The sequence below is a fragment of the Vicugna pacos genome, chromosome 5 (assembly GCF_048564905.1).
Source record: "Vicugna pacos chromosome 5, VicPac4, whole genome shotgun sequence".
Classification (NCBI taxonomy): Eukaryota; Metazoa; Chordata; class Mammalia; order Artiodactyla; family Camelidae; genus Vicugna; species Vicugna pacos.
The window spans coordinates 63574919-63599871 of NC_132991.1; the positions used below are offsets into that span (position 1 = coordinate 63574919).

General features: G+C 37.7%; 1 protein-coding gene across 5 annotated transcripts in view; it reads right to left on the reverse strand.

Moving 5' to 3' along the window:
- The window catches only part of MAP2 (microtubule associated protein 2), a 262978-nt gene that overhangs the window by 99324 nt on the left and 138701 nt on the right, over positions 1–24953 (reverse strand). The gene's annotated exons all lie outside the window — the stretch shown is intronic.

A 24953-nucleotide genomic window follows, 5' to 3' on the forward strand; every position in this document is an offset into this window, starting at 1 on the left:
TACTAAACTTATTTTGACATTCAGAATCCTAAAAGTCATTCTGGATTAGTATTTCTGCTAATCCACTAGATCAATACAGAATAGTTCTTGCTAAAAGGGTACCTAGAAATAAACAGAGCTAGTAGGCATGTTTTGACCTCACACATAAATGAGTGTCCTTAAGGGGGAGAGCTGGGGCCCATTTTTAAGGCCTGCTCTCTTACAACAGGTGTTTAAATCTATGCATCTCTGTGTGTTTTCATCAAGGTCTGTGTGATTTCACTCCTGGTAGAATGGACCCTGTCATATTCTCAAGGAAGATGCTGCTTTGTGTTTTTTGTTTATTATAAAATGAAAATGAATGTCTTTTTTTCTAGGCTTTATTTTATGAGAAAAAGATAAATGCCATCTGGGAATTATTTTTAAGAAGTGACTCATGGCCTATTCCATAAGGCACATAAAATTGAATAGACATTTTAAATGAACATAGCACAGTTAGAAGTCAATATTTTATTCCACATCAAAATGATTAAATTACTTTAACACAGTTTTTGTTAAGAATATTATTTGGCACAGTTTTAGCATTGGATACATTCTATAGAATGGCTGCAACATCCCTAAAATAGTATTAACAGATATTTATATGCATTTATTTATATGCCAATGTTTTAAGCACTTCATAGGTATCAATTCACTTGTTCCTCCCTATCACCCTCTAAGACAGGTAACTCTTATTATTTCTGTTTTACAGATGAGAAAACTGAGGCCAAGAGACTTGAATTGCCATTCCCAGCATGACACAGCTAGAAAGTGGCCAAGCCTTCTAGCCCAATACCAGCTCTTCATAGACCTTAAGAGTTGGTTTTAGGTCTTCAACTCTGACTAAAGACAACTTCAAATATAAGGGCTTTGTGGTTTCTCTGAGAAGTAGTATTTCACCAACAGCAACTTGCAATTTACTGGAAGTACTTAGCACATATATTATTCAGCATATTCCGCATCTTGAACAAATTGAAATTTACTCAGCTACAGTTCCGCCTCTGTTCTCTACACCATTATTTCTATCAGGTTCGCTTACGCCGCTTGCCAGAACCTCTTAGAGCTGGGTTAGGGCATTGTTGACAATCATGACTGACACCTGACAAAGTCAACTGGTTAACAATGCTATTCATGATACAGAATAGGCTGAATGTTGGCCTCACCAAGTAAGGTGAGTAAACCATTTAAGGAGGAACCCAAGATAAACACTCGTTCAGCCATAAACAAAATCAGCTTTATCAGCTGGTTACTCAGATAAATAGGATGTGCACACACTTAGCTGCATATAATACACGTTTGACTGTGGTATGAGTATGTGCAAGTTATGTGACACCAATGGGATTGAAGTTAGAACCATAAATTCATGCAGACTTTCAGACTCCCATGAAGATATTATCAAGGTGTGTTTTTCCTACCTGATACTAAGAATTTATGTTTCATTAAGCAACAAAATACTGATGAAATCTTCCCTACATTGTTAAACCACGATATTCTTTTCATTAATCTTTGAAACACATTCTAGCAAAACTATCATTTGGTTATTGTTCATGTTTTGACAGAAACATGTCAGAAAACCTAAACACTGAGATGCCTGAAGTTGCTGGAATCCTGAATAGCAGTTCTGAAGGCTAAACTTAAGCTCACTGGCTAGAGTTGACTACTTGGTTAGCTCTCAAAGAAACAATAATAACACTGTTCCTTACCTCTTCTATCAGCTTGCTTTATGAGATTTTGAACAGTTCACGTACTTCAATTCACTTGTCCAGGATAACAAGATTTCAACTAAATTGCCAATACTGCTGGGAAAATATCCACAATCCAAGCAGTTTAAATAGGAGAGTAGCTACCAAAGTAAACCATTTCGTCGAACATGCTCCTAAACGATTTCAGTTCCCTAAAGGGTTAGAAGCAGTTCATTATCACTAGTCATTTGTGAGTAGCTGAAAGTCAGTGAACCAAACTCACAGATAGTTGAACAGATCAGAGAAGGATCTTCTTTCCTTGGTGCTTTTTGCCCAAGTTCCTTTTAGGAGAACATTACGCTTCTTGCAAAGGAAACATACTTCAAGATATGCACGTGAAATAACTAAGGACAATTAACAAAAGCCCTCTTCAAGGCATAGTGTCTCCAGTTGACCAGAGAATCTCGGTAAGGTAGACGGTAAGAATTTTCCCTTCTAATCCCCAGACCTGCTACTCCAGGCTATTGCCAAGGACCAGCAGACTGGATTAAGATGACTTAGTCGAAATTATCTAGTCTTGTCCAAAAAATCTCAACATAATTCAGGGCAGTAAAAATAGGATACAAATAGATAGGTGAAGGATAAAGGGCTGGATTAGTCAGAAAAGTCAGGCTTAAGTCTCAGAGTCTTTACAGAATAAAGGCTTACATCCTTTATTCTTACAAATCCTACTGTGCGTAGGGTGACTCTCCAGGCCACCTCTCCCCTAGGCAGTGACAGAGCAATCTGGGTACATTGTTCTTGTGGCTTAACTCATGGCCTCCGAGACTACTGCAGCAGGGAGGAAGGCATCCGGACAGCTGCGCTTTGGCTGCGCTTTGGCTTCTTTAACGCTTTGACATGGCAGTGACACACATCACTCCCTCCCACAGCCTACAGCTCTGCCTCAGGACAAGGGGCAGAGAAACATGGAGGGTAAGTGGAGATGTGGTGAGTAGTAAAAATCTCCATCACCAGAGCGGAAGAGGTGTGGTGAGATGTCCAGTGGCTATTTTAGGGCTGTATTTAGATTCCTCCCTCCTTGAAAATAAGTAATGCTCTGTGGTATCAGCCAAAAACTTTTTTTCTAAATTGTTAACACACGCTGACTCTGATTGAATATATATAAATAAATATTTTATTTAATAAATATAATATAAATCGGCACTGCAACATAGAGAACCTTGGACAGCAAGAGGGCACATGTGTCAGTGTTCTCACGTTTTGATATATGGCACTGCTGCTTTTTGCTTAGAATATCTCTGAAGAAATAACACTTCTTTGCTTGACAGAAAGCCATCTGTTCATTTGCTTCTAATTTTTATGGCAACACTAACCGTTTTTAAAATGGTGCAATAAGTTAATGCAGATGTGCCTGTTCACGTGGTGTGAGGAGAAGGGACTGGGGGTGGGGGGCACAAAGGAAACAGGGTTGCTACAAAATTGATCATGCCAGATGTCACTTAATGACTTCATTCTCTCGTTCAAAACTCTTCTGTCAAAATGATAAAAACTACGTTTCCAGGCCTGGCCTCAAGGGCTTCTATGCTGAGACTGTACTTCTTCAAGTTCATCCCCAACTTTCTACCATCACAAGCCTTCATACCTTCTTAGACTACTTGTTTTACAAAACCTATTAATTCCCCTTTTCATTCTAGCTTCCTATTTTTCTTCTTTCCTCTCTTCTCTCCCCCTACTCCCTTCTTCCTTACTTCCCCCAGGTTCAGTCACTCCTTATTGAACTGAAGCTCCCTTCTCTATGAAACCTCCCCAGTCACCTCCACATGTCTGCTGGTGCATGGTTCTTGGTTTTGATCACTTATTTGGCATTGATATGAACTACCTTGTGTTATTAATTAAGGCTTGTTGAAATGGAAACAAATTCATATCCCCATCCGTTTTTTTCCTGCTTGATTTCAATCCTAGAGGTCATTAATTTCTACCAAATATATGAATTATTTTTTTCATAGTATTTTGAATTCAAAACACACACAGACGAAGGACAAAAAACATTAAGCCATATAAGAATGTAAAATGCACTTCCAGTAAGGCCGCCATATTATCAAATTGTCTCCAGAGGTGCTGGCAATTTGTACTCCTCCCGCTGTCTATTTCCTCACATCCTCAGGAGCCCCGGGCATTACTTACTTGGTTAATTTCTACCCATCACACCCCAACTAATGTGCAAGCTCAAGAGGGCAGAGGCAATTTTCTTTTGTGCACACCCTCTTTTGTACTACTATCCTCCCTGTCTGGGACCAAACACTTATGCAATAACTATTCATCCAATGAATGAAAAATTGAGGTCTGTACCCCCCAAAATGAAAAAGTATGCTGATACTTTAAATTTTTGTACATAAACTCCTCTGTTCTAAGCAATGAAATCTCCTTATCTACCAGGCTTACTGTTTTCCTGATTTGAAATTGAGTGATTAGTAAAAGCTGAATGAATAGATAAATGAAAGAGTGCTAGCAATTTATTTTCCCAACCATTCTGACTAGAATGTGATTAAACTAGGTCTTAGAAACGAAAATGACACACATTTTGGATATGGAAGCTGTATTGGAACCCTGGCCTATCACCGACCAGTTGTGGAATACTGGGCAGACCTTCTGACTTTTTGGATATTTAGTTTTATTAACAGTAAAATGGAGATTGTCAGTGAGACTTCCCTTACTGAGTTGCTGCAAGAACTACATAAAATCATCTGTTCAAAGTGCTCTGACAATTGTGGGAAATCGTGATGGGTCAATATCAGTCTTCAAATAGTGTTTCTTTACCACTTTGCATGACTCCACACACTTGTGAGGAGATTATGAATTAACATGAACAAAGTTCATGCCAATACAAGATTTCTTAGCTTCAACTCTTCAGTTCTGCTTGGCTGCCAAATGCCTTCTGTAAGTTTTGAGGACACAGAGTGTCTTTGGGAAGGACTGTGCCAGATAGAAAAAGCATCTCATTCACTAATAGCCCCAAGTTCACCTGCTGGGAGCCATCTGTCAACCTGCAGCAGCAAACAGAGATTTCACCAGGAAGGCATTTGGCTGAACCCGGGCGACAGCACCAGGCTATTTTTGAGGTCAATGTGAACACTGAAACTCCAGCTGTGGCCCAAAGAAGTAAGAATTCAACGGACTGATGTTGTTTTTCGCCTGAGTTCTGCACTCTCTGAGGTTGACATTCCTGACTGCTGGATCATTTGAAAAGGCGTGCATTTAGAAAAGAGGACTCCACCAGAGAAAGGAAAATACATGCTGTGCCACAGCCATCTGACTGGAAAAATGAAATTCTGGCAAATCTAATTTTTGCCCAAAGAGCTAAAAGCTCTGGAAGCAGAGGGATTTCATCAACTCACTGGAGTCTTAGGGAGGAGCTTACAGTGAAGCTGATTCAGGCCCCTCATTTTTTGTTGCATATTGTTCAAGAGGCAACGCGTGATAACTTACTTAGCACAGTGGGGCCCGAGTTGGCACCCACCCTTCCCCCTTCTGTAATGCTAACTTGAAATACCTTCTTTTCCTCCCCAAGTTATTCTCTTAACAGTGGCAGCCAACAGTTTATTACTAAAAAATTGCCAGTAATGACCCATTTTAAAAAGTGAAGATTTCTTAATGGAGTGAGAATATTACTTCCTGGCTGAGAAAATATATCAAAATAAGTGCTAGTCTTGAAATATATCGGAATCTACTATATTAAAACTCATAGGTGTTCTGGAAATTCTATAGCAATATTTATGCATGTATGATACAATAATTCCCCCATTGGTATTCTTAGAAATATTAAAACACACAAGGATAGATCATTAAGGTTTCACTGAACAAAAGGGGAGGACTTGGCACAGAGACGCTGGGTAACAACAAAAAATTGCCTCCCTATAAATAGGAGGCAAAGGAGGAGGCAGATTGTCTGCTAGGGAGCTCTTTAAAACGTTTTTCCCTCCCTGTTTTATTATTCTGTTGGTGGCCATGCAATTCCCTTCCTTTCTGCTCTTTTCAGAAGGGTGTTCTATTATTATGCTTTATTTATTTGGCTTAGGCTTAAGTAAATATATAGACACCACTGAGATGAAGGGCATTTGGATTGGAGAGAGGGCAGATACCAACACAGGAGGAGAGGCACAGAGAGATAGGGACTGCGGGGCTGGAGGCGGATACCAGAGGACCCAAGCATTACATGTTCGTGCAAGGCTTTTATCTGAAGCTCCTAGTGGCCACTCAACATCTATAATCAAGCTACTTGTGTCTGATTTATACAAAAACACATAAAAATAAGAGTCAATTCGAAGCTTTAAAAAAAAACAGCAAGTGAGCCAATGAGATTGCAAATATTCCAGCTGCTCTAATTACTGTTTTTTCCCGATGGAAATGTGAGGGTTGCCGATGCCCTGCTTGGGGGGGGTCTCCTGGGCTCCCCTGGGATTGCATCAGCCACCTTTGGTATCTGCAGGCACAAAAGTCTGCTTCAGAGGTACGGCTTCACCCTCACACTCTGCGAATGGTTTCTAGAGGAACTCTAGGTCAATGAAGAGGCGACAGCCTTTAAACAAAATTACTGCAACTTAGAAAATGTAGTCTTTTTAAAATTGTGGCTTCTCATAATTACACTACAAAAGACTTGGAGTCTTAGGGTGGTCTAACGCCATGTGCTGGGCTGCTCTCCCCGACTCCCACTGACCACCTCCATCTCTCCAGGATCTTCCAACAGCCTGTCCTGAGTGTGCCCTGCGCCGAGAGACTGGCATTATGTCACCTTTAGCAGAGGCTTCACGTTAAGGACTTCAGAAGTACCTTCTTTGTGAAGGAGTACAGATCCCACAGTACAGCGGTTTTGTTTTGTTTTGTTTAATTTATTTATGATTTTACTTTTCCTATCTCATATCCACCTTATTTTTAATGCAATGCCAAGCTGAAAGTCATTCAGCTAAAGAAAAATGAAAAAACAAACAAACAAACCCAAAACAGTTTATAAAAAGACTGGAAGCCATTTGTAACCTCCTCTTTGCCTCGTGTTTTGGATGCTCTATCTGGTTAGCATGGACTCAATATGCTTTTCCCACACACAGGAAGTCTGCTCCAAGCTCTCCAACTACTCTCACTGGTTCTTTGCAGATCTCCTGGTGGCCACAGAGGGGAACGAGGCCCTGATCTAATAAAAGGTAATCTTAACAATAGCCTCCAGAAATTCACTGACAGCCATCACAGTAGAGCACAGACATGAAGGGGTGAGGACACGTTAATTCCGATATAAATACAAATAATACCAAAATCTGGAATACAGATTCCTATTAAATCGTTTGTAAGACAACAACACATATACCTGCACGGCAAGAACAAAAGATAAGGACCTTTAAGTGTCAGAAGGAAGTTATAAGCTTCACTGTCCTCAAGATTCCCTTGGGAACTTATTCTAATGTTTTTATGACTTAAAAGAGCCCACACACTCTCACAAAAGACCTTTCATTTCTCACCATGTTCTTGAATATGGTATTGACTGAGTGCAGCACCACGTAACAGTTTCTAAAGTTTCAGTGTAAATATAGCTGTGTATTTAATAGTCCTCTCATTCATTTAACAAATTACTTGCTACAGATGGCTACAGAACAGCCGTTTCCAGCGGGGACCATGCCATTATATGGCCGGTAACAAACGCAGTCATAACAGACCCAGGGGAAATCTCTGGTTTCCAGTTTCCCAGAGAATTGGTTTTGAACATTATACAAACCAACAGTCATTTCTCTTAAATAATTAATTAAATAATTGAAATTCTTTTCCCCCAAATGAAATAATCTGTGGAGATATCTTAAAACAAATCATTGCCATCATAATAAAGCCTCTTTTATTTAATTTTTTAATCTGATGATTCCATAACTTGAAGTTCAAACATGTTTTTAAAATAATGACCAGAATAATAACTAGAAAATTTGTTTTTGTGACTCAAAATTGCAAGAATTGATTAAATTATATTTATTATATTAACAAAGAGATTTGAACTCTTCTCAAGTAAAGCCTATACATAAAGAGAAGATTGTCAGGATTTTAAAATTTGGATAAATTTCATTATTAGTGCCCAATAAAGGTACTGAATGAAATAAAACACAATTTAGGCAAGAGGGCACACACATAATAACACAGACTAATCAACCTTAGGCAAACATCTTGTAAAAGTTCATGTTTTAAAGAAACCCCACAGACCTGTCTTCCAGCATCTTTACGGGGCTACACAGAGCTTTCTTATTTTTCTGTTCTTTTTTTGTTTTGGTTTGTTTGTTTGTTTTTGTTCAGTAGTGATACACGCTGGCAGATTTTAGGGTCACTTTATATAATGTAATGCTTGGTCTTCCTTTATATTCTCTGCTTGTTAAATTATAACAACTGGAAGCAATTTTCTTATATTTATACTGTTTCTGCCTATAAAGTGTTACCTCTAGAAGCTTCTTTTAGAAACGTGTCAGACAGCTGTACTTAGCAAAAAAGGCTCACGTGTTATGCTATGTTCATTATAAATCTGTAATTTTGTTGATGACTGTGGATTTCAGTGGGTGTTAACAGGGGCTGTAAGACTCATACATAACTCCTTTCATTTTATTTTTTCTGGATACTTCTTGCAGTGGGTCACTAGTATAGCTGTTATAGCAAAAGGCTGCTTGATAGAGTGGAAAAAAAGGCTTGGGGGACAGCCAGACCTCTATGGAGCAAGTTGTTCAATTTTGTCATCTATAAATTGTGGATGATAATATCTACTTGCCTGCAGAATGGTTTTAAGAACTAGGGATAGGTTAGGGAGGGTTTCTCGCACAGGGTCTGATGTACATTCAGTGTTTGTTACATGGCACTGGTATTATCATACAACTCAACGAACTGGGTAAGGCTGGTTTTATCAAAACATTCGATAGAGAAAAGGTGTTGCTATTTATTATGTTGCTATTTATTATAGCACTTTGTGAACATAGGTGAACATCAAAATCACCTGGGATTCTAGTTAAAAGTTCAGACTCCTTTCTCCCATTCCAGGGATTCTGATTCCAGAGGTCTGGAGTGGGTCCAGGAATCTATACCCCTCACAAGTACTCAATATGATCCCTAAGAGGGTGATCTGGGGATCACAGTTTGAGACTAACTGCTATCTCATAGATAATCCTATCGGCATAATCATGATTATTTTAACTGTCACTATATCAGTTTTTAAAAAAAGAAGGATATTGTTCTCCAGATATATCTACATAGAGCTGTTAGTTTAAATGTTATTGCTATTATTGTTTTTAACTTCTATAACTGATACAAAATAAGCCCCAATATTTTTTTCCTAATAATTTATGGATTGTTTCTCTTCTCAAAAACCCTGGCTTTTAGCTTTTTGTGTGTGACAGACCCTATAAAATTTAATGAAAGTTTTGGATTCACACCCTTGTAGGCATGAACTTTATTTGTACAAAAGCTTCCTGGGTCCCATTCATGTAATGCCTGGGAGACAGTGGACTTCAAGTTAAAAGCGTTTAGGTTAAAGAATTAGGTGTTAACCATTTACTGTTTAGAGAACTATTTCTGTACTCCTTAGATTTTACAGGTCTACATGGTTATCATGCAATGGAAAACCTTTTATGCATGTGACCTTTATATACCTATTTATTGCTTCTCAAGTAGCTTTGATTGCTTATTCTGTAGGAGGCTAGGAAAGAATAGTTCTTTACAAAATTGAATTGGAAAATTCTAATGAGGAGGCTGTTTATTCTATGAAAAGAACAAAAATTTCTACTTTAGATAACAATGAATTCGGTAGAAACAAACTTTATATTCTTCCACATTAAATTATACCACAAGTCTTGGCAAAATAGATATGTACTATGCAGCAAGTCTGACCTTTTGTAATGTGTCTAAGCCCTACAAGAAAAATGTTTAGGCAATGCCCAGTTTCATTTTGCTTGCATTACGCCTGGGATTAAAATACTTTAACGGTCCAGTGCTCTTAGGAAAAAGACCAAAACTATCTCCTTGTCCTGGAGTACTCTGCCTTACCTGGTCTTATTTATCTCTCCAGCCTCATTCTACACCGTGTTCTCCTTACCCTCAGGTCTCCTGTTACACTGGCTTCCTGGCATTCCCCTGCACAGGCCATGCTCCCATAGCCATGGGGCCTTTGCATGTGCTCTTGCTCCATTTGGAATGCTGTTCTCTGCCCTCTTTGCCTAGTTAGTTATCAGTTATTCAAAGATCACAGCTAAATTATTATCCCCGATAAAGTCAATACTGAATCTCTCCTTCATAGCCCTTGTCATAGTTTTAATTTTGCATTTATTTATGTGATTATTTGATTATAAGCTTATTCCCCATTAGGCTGTAAGCTTCATGGGCAAGACATGGTCCTTACTTGTTTTTGCTATCCAGACTATAAGGACTTGGTGCTCTATGACTATTTATTAACCATATGAAAGAATGAATAAAAGAATGAATGAATACTTGCATCATATGGCATTGACCTAGCATCTACAATAAGAAGAAACTCAGTAACTACCTAGATAGAGGTCTAGGAGGACCTCTTTGGGCTTCAGCTTCACATGCATAAAAGGAGAACATTTGAGTAAATAATCACTGGGATCCTTTTCAGTTTTAAAAATCAGTGATTCAACAACCAAAGGTTCATCAACCAATGAACAAATTAACAAAATGTGGTATATCCATTTAGTGGAATATTATCTGGTCATGAAAAGCAATAAGTACTGATACTTGCTACAATGTGGATGAGCCCCAGAAATACTACACTGAGTGAAACAAGCCTCTCACAAAAGACCCTACTGTATTATTTCATTTATATATGTCCAGAAGAAGAGGTAAAGCCCTAGAGACAGAAACTAGATTAGCAATTGCCTAGAGCACATGTGAGGTAGACATGGGGAGTGACTGCTAATAGGTATGGGGTTCCTTTTGGGGTGATGAAAATATTTTAAAATTAGATAGTGGGGATGGTTGCATAATTCTGAATACACTAAAATCACTAAACTGTGTCACTTAAAAGGCTGAATTTTATATGTGATTATACTCTCAATACAGCTATTAAAAAGAAAACCAATGACCGAGTGGTTATTATATGAATTCCTAGTTTTAATATTAAAATCTAAATAATTAGGTAAATATTATTTTTTTAAAAAGTAAGTTTTCAAAGAGGTAAGCCTAAGCAGTGGGAAAATCTTCCCAAAATGGAGCAAAGCATTCAGATTATTCATTCTGAATATTTCTTCATTTGTTACTGTATATTAGACACTGAATTATACCCTGTCTACTTAGATCATGTCAAAAAATGCATGAAACACCCTCCCTGATTTCAAGGAGCTTATATAATCATATTTGGAGACAGTAATTAACTATAACACAAAACACTGGGTGACAGTATAGAAAGAAAAGTACAAACCAGGAACTCTGCTGAGTCAAAGGAAAGATTTTGTTGAATTTCCATTACTCAGGACAGCACGGTATTTAAGATGAGCTTTATAAAGTCACATATGATTTGGGCAAGCAGAGGATGGGGGATTGAAGAAGAAACTGAGAAGATGGCAGAAGCAAAAGAGAAAAAGAGGAGAGAATGAGGAGAGAAAGAAGTTCTCATTAGAACTACAAATGGTTGATACACAAGGAATTGGGGGAGACAGAATTGGAAATGGAGGTTGAGGCCATACAACAGGGAACTTGGAACCCTGGTTGGAAGACTGTGTATTTAATTCTGTAGTAAGAGGGATTTATTGGAGGTTTTAGGTACGATGTTATAAATCAATTGTTCTTTGGGAAGATTAATCTTAAACTGAAATCAACTATCTCTGGAACAAGTGTCCTGGGATGGACCAACAGTCTTGGGATGGACCAATGGTAGGGTGGCAGGGTGAGGAAAGCTAGTAAAGACAATAATGAAGGAACAAGTCAGCACTGAGACTCTAATGAAAAAGAGATTTCAAGGAGAAATGGGTGGCCATGAATAATGTCTTTCATGTACATATACAGTATTTAATCTTTGACAGTCTACAGATGTTTTAGTACTTGTCTGAGCTCTCACAGTCAGAGAGACTGTGGGTGGTAGAGTCAAGACTGAAATCAAGTCTTCATTCTTTCTACTGCATCACTGCTGTGACAAAGAGAAGTCATTCAGCATAAAGGCTAAGGCAATCATTCAACATTTTAACAAGAGTAGCACAGAAGATCGCTCAAAAAACATTTTTACCAAGTAGCAGGGTGAAAAAAGAAACACCTAGCAAAACACTTAGAAGACAATGGGACAGAAAAATAAGGCAGTAAGTGGAGAGGACATGTTACAGGAGTTTGGATAGCAAAGGGAGTAAGAAGACAGTATCCAGAAATATGAGCAGGTTTAAGCAGTAAGCTTTTAGCCTGGGACTTTCAGAAAGAGGATTCTGGAGAATGCTGGAGTAAAAAGGTACGACTGGTCAGGATCCAGCAGTGCAGCATACTCACAGGGGTAAGGCAGCCCTATGGTATTACATCATACATCATTGAAATGAGAGGAATAGTGGCTCACAGCAAAAGAGAATGTGACAATGAATGTATGTATGTTCATGTATAACTGAAAAATTGTGCTGTACTCTGGAATTTGACACAACATTGTAAAATGACTATAACAAAAAAAGTTTAAAGAAAAAAAAGAAGATATCAAAAAAAGAAATGAAAGGAATAACTTATATATCAAAAATTTATTTGATATGGACTGACCCTAAGATCAAATTTTACAGTATCTTTTCATTAATTCATCTTTGTCAATGGAATAGTTGTTTCTCCTTGTTTTTAAGTATATATCTCTTAAGAGAGTGGAAGGGAAAAATAAATATTCAGAACATCTCTCAACTTTTGAAAATGTTTTAAATGTTAAATTATATCCAATGTTTATATAGTTTCCAGTTCAATTTGAATGTAGAATGCCACCTACTGGAAACGCACTTTGAATACGTACAGTGTAACATAAAAAAAATGTTGGAGATTAGATGAGTTTTGTTATCATTTCATTATACCAACTGGCAGATGCTATTAGTTTATCTGATCATTAAAAACAGAACAACTTCAAAATACATTTAAGGTTAATAAATGTCTCTGCTGGAGTTTAATAGGAACACAACAATAACTGATATATTTCATATCATCAATGCTGTAAGTTTACTGTGGAGTCCTCTTAAAATACAAATAACAGATCTGCTTTACATTGTGTCATTCTGAGTCACTTGAGCATTTGACTTTCTGCTGTGGTTATTGTTTCTTTAAGTGACAATTTAATTACACAGTTACTTAACTTCAGAAAGGAAAGGCAGTCTCATAGATGCAAAAATATATGACTCACAGACATGATCTTAACTATGAAATGTCAATTATGTATTAGGTTCAAAATGATGTCATCAAAATAAGAGCGATTTGTCCAGAATTTTCTAAAGGTTCTCTATATGCCCAATTTAATAAAGACAGATGCTAATTAAATAGTTTCTGATTACAGTGGGTCCGCAAAGTGAATCTACTATATTTTTTAACACTTTTTCAATTTCCTTGTTCCTTCTTCACATGTTAATACAAAGAGGAAACCTGCTCTTTAAACGTACCCCAGAACTAAATATGTGTAGTCGTACCTGGCAACTCTGCATTTCTTTTATATTTTTACCCATGGACATATATTTAGAAACAGTCTTCAAGTAATCGTTCTGAAAGAGCCAGAAATCAGAAAGACTGAACTTTCTACTAAAACTCACTGTTGTGCTGTCAAGCAAAAGGATACTTTCTTAATGAAAAGGCTTGATATATGATTTTAAGTGAGGAAGACCATTTTACAAATCTGGAAAAAAAATTATTTTCTATTGGATCCTCTCATCATAACATGAACATAGGTCACTGATCAATGAACTGAGCATTTATAAGAAGAGTATGCACTTGAACACCCATCTATTCTCTGGTTAACACTAGCTTCTATCCCTTCTCAGAAGGTCAAGGTCTCTGCTATTTAGTTGATTCCCAGATGACTGTCTGAAGACTTTAATAGCTGACAACACAATCTGAATTTGATACTATTCAGCTGCAAATTCAAATTGCAGATCTTGCAAAAGATGCAGGATTTCTTGAAGAGCATGAAGACAATGTTGGAGAAATGCTCAAGTAACAGACAAATCATGGAAAAATGAAGATCTGGTATGGTTAGACCAGTTTCCCAGTAGGGGTAGGGGAGAAAATCCACAAAAATGAGGACATAATATTCACTTCAGCAGATAATTGTTTGTATGTTACAACTATTATAAAGAAACTAGGGAAATTGGTTAAGCTTTTTGATATTTTTACAAAAACAGTTTTTTTAAAGAGACACTGAAAAAATCAAATGGGACATGAAGGATGTTGAACTGTACTCTTCTAAAATCTGTGGGGAAATTATTCTCAACAAAACCAAACATTTGATTTATTTCTTTTTCTTAGAATCACCATATTGTTGTAATTATAATATAAATATTTCTATGAAGAATTATAATAAACCTTTTTCATAATACCTAACTTTACTTTTTGAAACTAAAGATTGTCTCACTTTTTTCACTATGTGCAGTTTGACCTGTGCTTGAGGAAGAGTTTCATTAAATGTCCTCTTATCTGATACCAATTATTATCAGTTACTGAGGTCCTCTTTAAACACGTACCTTTGAGATAGGGGTTTAATGCTAAAGACCTAATTTCGAGTAAATCTATTTCCATAAGTGCTGTCTAAAAGTCATATAAAACTGTCTAAGATATTGAATTGATATAAAAATATTTTAGTGGAGAAGAGTGCTTACCAATAGCAGCTAGAAGAAACTGTATTTTAAAAGCTGTTTTCTAGAACAGTCCAGGTATTTCTATGTACATTATTATTCTTTCAGAGCTTATTTATTACTCACTTCCTCTCTCTCTCTCTCTCTCTCCCTCTCAGTATATTTCTACTGGACTCATACAGTGAGAAATTCTTTACTATGTTTAAAATCCCCATCTCTTTGATTACGCATAATATACCATAACCAAATAGCCTTATTGAACAGCCCCTGAAGTTCTCAGCATTTCTATGGGGAGGCCATTACATGTGGGAGTTTATTTCAATAGTAGAAGTATTCTGTTTTGGGATTTGCCGACAGCAACACTTTGTCTTTCCTGTCCCCTTCTACAACATGCCTGGCAAACTATAATTATCAGTATTTTTTTTAAAGCAGGATAATTATTTGTTATTTTTGCTGAAGCAATAAAAGAATTTAACAATGTTCTCCCCACAAATAAGACTCATGCACAAAGGGTTATAGGCTTGCCTGCCTGCACAATATGGAAGATCCCAGCTGCTCTCCACCAAACAGACTGCCATTGTTAAGTTAGTCCAGTGAAATATCAAAGACAATTTTATGGGAATCCTTTACAAAAAGCTTCCGAGACAAAGCAAGATAGTCACATTTTAGAAGATCTCCCTTTCCTTAGTCCAATTATATTTTAACTGCTCATGTTCATACCAGAGAATAAATTTATCACCAAAATGAATGTTGGAAAGATTCTTAAGACCAAGAGCAAAATTCTTTTTGCTACAATTTGTGATTATGTGGATAAGGCACTGAATGCCCCGTGTGACAGTCATTTTAGTTAACTCAAGGGCCAAACTACCAAATTAGCTCATCTGGATTAGGACAGATTAAGACAAGGATTTGTTCAGCATTCCTGTTTCAAGGGCACTGGGCACAGACTTAATGAAGCTCAGTATCTGCTGGGAATACTAAGTTGAAGCTATGATTAAACAAAGGCTATCATTCTAAGAGTCTAAGTCTGTTCATCTTTCTTGGCCCCGACCCTGATCTCCAGGTTCCTCTCCTGAATGCTAGAGAGACCCAGTGAATCCCACAGGAAAATTAGTGCAAACTCGTGAATGCATGCAGTATATAAAACAAAATCCTCCAGCAGACCACGGGACCTGCCAAGTCTCAGCAAGGCAGAACTCCGAGTTCGCTGGAATGTGTAACATATCCCCCCAGGCAACTGCACATTCCTCTGTCCAGCAAAAGGACATCTGTGGCTTTACCTTGACATTATACAAACGGTTCCAAATTCTTTTTTTTTTTTGCCACCTGAGTACACAGAGCCCTTCGATGGTTAGATCAGTTTTGAAACAAGCAGCAGCAGTTGTGGGTTGTTCCATAGATGAAAAGACTGGGATGGTTACTAACAAGAAGGGTTCTTTCACAATATTAAATTTATCCCCAAAATTGAGAGAGAGAGACTCTGTCAAAAATACGTAAAACTGTGGCTTTTCTGTTACGTAGTCGAAAAAGGATGATGCACAGAGATGAGAAATGGTTACAGAGGAACCAGACGGGGGGGGACTCCTCTCCCCACTTAGTTCCTAACACTGAGCAAAAGGAGCTGCCCATCACCAAGCAGAGAAGCTTTGAAATTGTGCCCTTAAATGCTTCCTCTGTGTCTATTTCCCTCTTTTACATTACAAGGTCAATGGAACATCATTAGTGAGGATTTAAATGTTCGTATATATTCCATTGATTGTGCTAAGCCCCACTTTCCTTAAGTGAGACAATGAGACAATAACTATGAAGGCACATTGGAGGTGATCAAGTTCTCTCTGGTGAGTATCCATTAGTGTCATGGTCTTCTTGGGCAGCTGTCATGGGCAACATGCGAGGTTGAAAAAACAATAATAGCTACGAGCTATGCCATATTGTACTTTTTATATCCTTGATTAAAAGAAGGGTTTTTTTTTTTCCAGAAACTTCTTAACTTCAGGTCTGAAGCCAAGGTCTGAATAGGCAATCCTATCCAGCTATTACTGGCCCCATGCTTGAAGCCAGTTTGAGTCCCGGGGAGTTAATAAAAGACTGACTGTGCACAGCCAGCTGTCCTCTTTGTTAAGGATGTCTTCTCTTTCTTTGAAATTTAAGGCTGAGCAGTTTCTGCTGTAAATGGTCTCGATTCAGACTACTAATTTTTGAACTTGAGATGTCTGCCTGAGTCATCAGTCTCCCTCCTAGGGCTGCTGGGGCGATGTTGTCACCAAAGTATCTCTTGCCAGTCTGCGTCCTATTTCCAGAAATGGGGCAAGTTGTGAAGCCATTTTAGGCTTTGGTAGTAAATTTCCCATGTGCAATAGTTACTTTAGAGAAGTGGCACCAAGCCCTGTAGGTCGCTCTTCACGTTGACGAAAACCCCAGTGGAGAGCTAGCCCAGGTTTGGCAAGCCCAGAATCCACCAAGGTTGCTACAAGAATCTGAGTCTTCTCGGTCTCTCGTGGTTGTCAGGAGAGCTGGTTCCTGTTCTGCGAGCTCGTTAAAAGAGACTGTCAGTGTGACTATGCACTTTCGTCATTGGTAGGTATTAATTATCAATACTAGTAAAAGAAGTTTAGGATTTATTTCTGTGTTCATTGACCTATTTACACTAGCTCTTCAAAGTGCTAAGATCCAGTATTTTTAACATCAACAGTGAATGTAATTTGCCAACTTTTTCTTTTTAACTGAGAGGTAATTTGTTTCATTTTAGGGGAGCATACAAAAAGCAAATAGCTGAGCCTTATTTGAGCTGAAAACTGAAGGCTGGGCATACTGGGCAATTTCTTAACAGATTAAAGTTCAAAAGATGAACAAGTAGTCTAGAAAAACAACAACAAAATTATATGGCTGAATCAGATGTATAAATTAGTTTGGGAGATTTTTCACCACAAAATGTCTGTGAAAAGAGGAATTTATGAAGCTGAACCTTAGCTTGGAAGAGTTAATGCACGTCACATAAGCAAACAACCCCTCCCATCCTTAAACGTCATTAAGTAGAGAGAGTGTTTTGCAATTTAATTTTAGTTTGTGGGTACAAAGTGTAAGCCTTTGAAAATTAAGACTTATTTTAAAAAATATTAGTACTCCTTCAAAGAAGACTAAGATGTTGAATTCCCCTTATCTTTTATCTGCAAGTCCTAGCAAAATACATACATTGCCAACCAAATATTATCTGACCTTTCAGAACTGATTCGTAGTAAACTCAAGAACATTATTGATGGAACCCAGAATCTATCAGCATTTTTCTCATTTACACACTTGGTAAATCATTAGCAACACAAGTGGGAATGAACATAAACAAAAACCAAAAACCAAAAAACCTCTGAGGAGCATACCTTTAGAGCATATTGATTTCCAAGCTCTTTGCACTGTGGACAAAATTCATAAAAGTTCTCTTTATAAATAATGAACAGCTATTTACCTTCTTTTAAAAGCAATGTTTTACATGTCAAAGGTTATTAAATATCTTACGAAAACAAACAGCACTTTTCCCTCTAGATTCAAAAATTTATTTTCCTGAAGTATGAAACCTAAAGTTAAGCCTAAAAAGAACAAGGAATAAGATGAAAATGTTCCAAAAATAAAATCCTACCTTATTTTGATTAAAAAATAAAAGAGAGGAAAAAAAGAGGGAAAACTGGAAAAGATTAATTAACTATAACTAGTGTTTGACACTAAATATAAATTAATATAAATACAAATAATTGGAATACCAGTCACCATTTATCGACTGTATCTAAGTACTGATAGTGATTTGTAGTTGAAATGTCGTTAGGTAGAGAGTCTGAATTACAACCCAGTTTTAATTTGCAGATACAAAATCTAAGTCTTTAAAAATTAAAATTTGTTAAGTACTTCGCAATCATTGTGACTTGTACTTCTCACAACTCTGAGGCAAGTGTGATTGAAACTGGTAAGAAACCTATCCCCTCAGAGTAACTGGCCAAGAGCACACACCTGTCTAGGGGGGAAGCAGAAACCTGAACGGACCTGAGCTATTAGCCCCTCAGCAATAGGTTTACTAGTCATAAAAAGCTGAGCATGAATCTGTGCATGCAAATTCATCATAACCTTAACCTGCAGGAGAAGCTGCACAGTCACAATCCTGGCTCAACTGATGGAGTTGGGCAAAGAAGTAACAGCAGAGCATTTGAAATCAGTAGCACGGAGCAGCATGAGCACCTGGGGGAGCCTGCAAATTCCAGGCAGCTGCCTCCAGGCTCACCCACAGTGTCTTGGCTCCACCAGCCCTACAGGTTGTTGTGCCACTCTTTACTCTGCAACAGGGACAGTCAGAGCTCCTGCAAAAGATCACGTCTGTGAGGCAAGAGGCAGGGAGTGAAAACAATTGCTCAATAATTTACCTTTCTTTGACTCAGGTACCCATGGACCCTTGCAGCTTTGGGGATTGGTAGGGATTTTGATACAAGTACGGAGGGAAAAAACATCTATTGAGAATAGCTTCTGGTGGTGGATGACCCTGGAAGCAGGCTGTAGAGAAGACAAATCCTGTTAAGCCAGCCGAGAGGAGTGAGAGCAGCTGGCGGGTCCGGAGGCTGCAATGGCTAGGAAAGGCTCAGAAAGATCTGCATTGCAGATAAGCCCCACGGGAGACAGCTGAACTCTTAACACCTCCTCAAGCCAGCTTCTCCCCTGAGAGCAGAGTGGCCTCAGGTGGTGTAATTTAGAAACCGTATAATTTCCAGGCTCTTCTGGTAACTTGGGTGATCTAGCACAATTTCACCTTTTGTCTTGCTGCTTTTCACCTGTCAATGTCTTTTCTGTTTTGGTGGGGTGGGGTGGGCAGAAAGGAGGAGAGGGGCACAGTAAGCAGAACTGTGCAGTACCTTCCACACTTATTTTATAGGTCTTATCTTTTATTTAGTGTTAGGTTATGTCTTTATCAAATTTACATCACTCAACATCAAAACAACATAAAGAAAAAACTGAGCGTCTACCTTGCCTGTGAAGAAGAAGGTGGAGAAATACAAACTTGGAAAGTCATAATACACACTACCAATTACAGAGCTCCTGCTATGTAAATTATCTTCATTAATTCCTGCACTGTACTAATGACATTGTTATTATCATTCCTGTTTTATACAACCAAGGCTTGATAAATTTCCGGTTTCTCATAGCTGATGAGGGCCAGATCCTGGATTTGAACTCAAGGGTATCTAACTTCAAAGCCTTACTTATTCGACTACATTATAACCTAGCATTTGTTAAATGCCTTTTATGTGCCAGACATTCTGCTTGCAAAAGACAATAATAGCTGTAGCCTCCAGAAATTTCTGCTCTGTTGGGATGAAGGCAATTATAATAAATAGTTTTTTAAATAGAGGCTGTTATTATTTAAAAAAAAACTTTTTTTAAGACTTCATATTTTCTAGAATGTGTTCCCAAATAGTAATTTAGAATTCTGTAAACAAATAACTGTAATTAAAGTCTAGTAAATGATCACAAGAAAAGTAATTACTGGTAGGAAGCAGAGATGAATAGGTGGGGCACAGATTTTTTAGGGCAGTGATGATACTCTGTATTATATTATACTGATACAGATACACCACTATATATTTGTCAAACCCATTGAATGTACAACACAGTGAGGGAGACAAGGTAAAAACTATGGACTTGGGGTGATTATGATGTATCGATGTTCATCCTTGGTAAAAAAATGAACCATTTTTTCATAAGTGACACTGATACTGCGGGAGCTGTGCATGTGTGGGGGCAAGAGTTAGATGGGAAATCTCTGTACCTCCCTTTCAATTTTGTTGTAAACCTAAAACTGCTCTAAAAAAATAGTCTTTTGAAAAAGAGGAGAGAGAGAAAAATAAAATAAGTATCTACTTAAAAGGAGAGCACATGCATGGTTTGGGAGACCCAGAGGGTGGATGACATTTTGATAAGTGGAACTTGATTGAGATGTCAGTTAGCTATGCTTTTTAAGGAAAAAGAAAAAAATAATGGATCAGTCTGTCAGTCAGCATTGTTTTTTGACCACTGACTCTGTCCTAGTTCTTTCAGTAGATTCTGGGGATCAGGAATGGGACAGACACTCATGGTCATTTTAGTTTTGTCGGGGAGAGAGGCATTAAACTGATAAATGTAAGTGAGAGACACAGAGGGCTACGGGAGCACGTGCTACGCACACCTATATTAGACCACAGGCTGGGACGCGTAATGTGGCTTAACCGTGAAATCTGAGACCTAACCAATGAGCAGGACTTAAATGAGTGGAGGGGCAGGGGAAATGGGAGTGGAGTGGGAGGTGAGGAGCTTAGAGAGGATGCTTTAGGCAAAGACTAAAAAGAAAAAAAAACAGGAACAGGCAATAGCCCCGAGGCAATAAACTCAGGATGGGCCTGCAGAGTCAGGAAGAAGCCAGATTAAGGATGGCCTCCTAGCAGTTTGTAGAGTCATTATGAATACTATGGCTTTAAACACAGGCATATCATGGTTATACTGTATTTTTAAAAGATAGGTCCAGCTACTATCCGTATAATGGCTTGTATGGAGCAAGAGTTGATCAGGAAGCGGTCACAGTTGCCAAGATCAGAGGTGATGGGAGACCAACTAACATAGATAGAGATGGGGATAGAGAAATGGATGGGTTTCAAAAATGTTTCGGAAATAGAATGGATAGGACTTGGCAACAGACTGAATTGGTAAATTTTAAATAACAATTTTAATAAAAAACATTGTTCATATAAACAACAATACTTGCTAAAATGACATTTCAGAGCCTTTGAAAATAAATACAAGGTTGCAGAGTTGTTATACCAATGATGACTAGGGTAGGCTGTAAGTACTGGGAAAACTCCAAGTAACTGTGGCTTCAACAAAATGGAAATTCCTTATGAGATTACCTCATATTCAAACTGGCTGCTGAGGCTCTGGCCATTACATCTGAATTTCCACCAGTAGAAAGGAGGACGGAGTGATGAGAAGCACACTCCTTCCTTTTGAGCCGTTGGCTTAAGGTTCACAAACAACTTCTGTTCATTTCTTACTGTCCAGAAATTAGTCATATGGTTACACCTACACGCAAGGAAGGCTGGAATTCTGGATCTCACTCTGAATGGCCGTATGATCATGAACCTCTGAAAAGCTGGAGTCATTACTGAGGAAGAGAGAGATCATCGATACTGGGGGTAATCTGTGCCACATTAATTATGAGCTAAGGCCATAGGCATGGATTAGAAAAAAACAAAACTTATAAATTGTACCAGCCTTTTAAAACAGCAGAAAATTAAACCACATCAAAATGAGCTCACTTTGAATTAGCACTCTGCATTTTGCCTGAGTTGCCAAGTACATTTTTTTGACCTCAATTACAACCTAGATGGGCTGGCTAAGTTAAACAGAGCCTCCCCGTCAATAAATATGGTTTTGTACTGCTACAAAGCGGCCTCAGCTATACCAATATTTGAGCATAGTTGTTTATGGTTTCATTTCCTTTACTTTTAACAGTGGCCATAAAAAGCCAAACAAATGCATTTTATTCACATTCCTTTGAATAAAGCCTTGAATTTAAATTATGTCACTGGATCCATTAACATTTAACTGTGGCTGGTGACTTACCCTCTACAGACATTTGATTTTAGAATAATAACCGCATGCATAAAATGAGAATTAATAGCACTCAGATAGCACATCATCTGTGCATCACTCAGCATGCATTCACATTGATTTAGTTTATGTTCTGTCTGTTTGATGTGTTCTCCGTTTGTTTCCAAGAATAAAGGCTATCCATAGGAGGCTAGCTGTTAATAATTTAGGGAAAATACTCCTTTTATCAATTATCCACAAATGGTCCACAGCACGTTGAAGTCAAAGACTGCAGTGACTCTTAACTTTCTTTCTACATTTAATTTTTTTCTTAATGTTTTTTCAACTTTTACAATTAAGCTACTCTACTGTTCTCATTTTCTTTATTTTCCTTTTACTGGGTCCTTCAAGTTCCGACCTCACTGAGAGACCAGAAGCCATATGGAATAGTAACAGCTAATTAGCAGGACTAAATTACACTCACTATTACATAAATATTCACATTCTTAATTTTGCCCAGCAAAAGGGTCACACAGCATTAGAACATATATTCTATGCTAAACCGGAAAATTCACATTTATTTTAACTACAGTGTATCAACTACATTCTTAGTCTGCTTTTATCTTTGTCTTTCTATCAGGTGAAAAATACATCCATGAGTGACAATGAATATACGTATGTTCATGTATAACTGAAAAATTGTGCTCTACACTGGAATTTGACACAACATTGTAAAATGACTAGAACTCAATGAAAAATGTTAAAAAAATACATCCATGAACAACTGCTTATTTTAGTATTGCTACTAATGCATAATTTCTTGTTCTTTTGCATTTCACACAGTGTTTTAGTTCTAGCCTCAACTTGCATCATCTTGTAATTTCTGTTGGGTAGGGAAGGAGTTTTCTTGTAACTGGCTAATCTCCAGGTTTGAATTTACTTGTTACTCTGGATCCATGATAAAGTCTTACATGTGAAGATAACTTAGCGGGGAGGGTTTAAGCTCAGCGGTAGAGTACATGCTTAGCATGCATGAGGTCAATCCCCAGTACTTCCATTAAAAACAAAAGAAAAAGATAGCTTATATTTATTTTCTACTTTACAGCTTTCAACATACATTTATGTTCCATCTCAACCATTAACATCAGATACCATATCTATTATACAGAAAAAAGAGGCTCTGAAAAGGGAAATAATTTTTCCACTAGCTAGTAAACAGTAAAGGTAGAACAGTGTAACTAGTACAAAAAAGTGCCACTTAAACATATATTGATGCTATATAAATTCAGAATAAGGAAAATTAAATATGAACTGAACCATGAAGAGTCATCACACTTCTCCATTCTCCTAATTATCATTAAAACGATAAAAATGTTGAAAAATAATGTAACTCTCACAAAAATTTTGAAGATATTCCAGAAGTCAGAATGCAGATGGGCTGAGATAGAATCTAGAGAAAAAACACTAGGGCAGCTGCTGCCGGAAGCACCTGAGTTGACAGCAGGTCTATCCCAAGGAAACCTGGAGAAACTCCAAACTTAAAGTCTTCTAATACGGAGTCCAGGGGGGCTGTGAGATTAGTATCGTGGTAATGCACTAAGAAACATGATCAGAGTCATTGAGACCCTTTCTCTTCTCCTTTGCACGACATTTTTAGCTGACAGAAGAAGCTTTTGCCCCCAGCAGTGAAGATAAGGACAAGTCTTTAAGGAAAGCAAGTGGTCAGTTTTGGAAACAGGTCTGCTGTAGATAAATCCATGCAGAACTGAAACACATCGTGGAACGGTGGGGATCCTAACCTGCTCACTGGCCAGTTTCACCTCCACGCAACTCCTGGGATGTCTGCTCCCTGACAGACTGTGCTCACGTACCCAGAACTAACAGTCAGCCCTCACGGGAAGTGAGAATACAGATCTGTGCAACTGCTGAGAAACTTACAACAGCTACCTATGGTCCTCAGCCCAGTTCTTCCTTCACTAAAACAAACAAGAAGACTCTTCAAATCAAGATATTTCAGAAAAACCAGGAGCATGAATAGGCAGAATACTTTAAAAAATGACTCATGGAGAAATAGAGATGATTCAGGGGAACAAAAGAGAACTTAACAATTACAGGTATCTTTGTCAGAGAGATGTGAAAGAATATTCCATACTTTAAAAACGAACTTCCTTCCAGAAATGAGTTATAGAAAAGTATCAATCAGAGAATAAGAAACAATTCCTGGGAATTAACATACGATTACTCAAATAAGTAACTCATCAAACTAATTTAAAAACAGAATTGGCAGGGCTAAAGGCAAATAATAATTCAGCTGATAAGAAGAAAGAAAACTCCTTGAATGTACAAAAGGTGAAAAAGGGATTTTAAAACTATGTGGCAAAGGAGATGAAACAGATCAATACAGTAAATCTAACATTTGTCAATAGAAATCCCCTAAATGTGAAACAGAGGCAGAGATAACCAGAAAAAGAAAAACAGAGAAATAATCTCATTGCCAAATTAGATAAATGATAAAAGACCTTCATCTAGACACATCCTTCTGAAAATGCACAAAACCCCTAAAACCTACTATAAAGAAAAATAATCAAGGTTATTCACAGAAGAATGAGAACCTGACTGACATAAGAATTCTTATCAATAATGCTGGATGCTAAAATAAAATAGAGCAAAACTGCATGTCTAGCCAAATTATCAATCAAATGTGAGTACTATATGAAGACATGATTTGAAACATGTAAGGACTCAAATTTATCATTAACCTGCCATATATGAATAAATGCCTTTAGGAGAAACTCCAATAAAACAGAAATGGAATACAAAAAAAGATAACATGAGATAGAAACTACAGGGA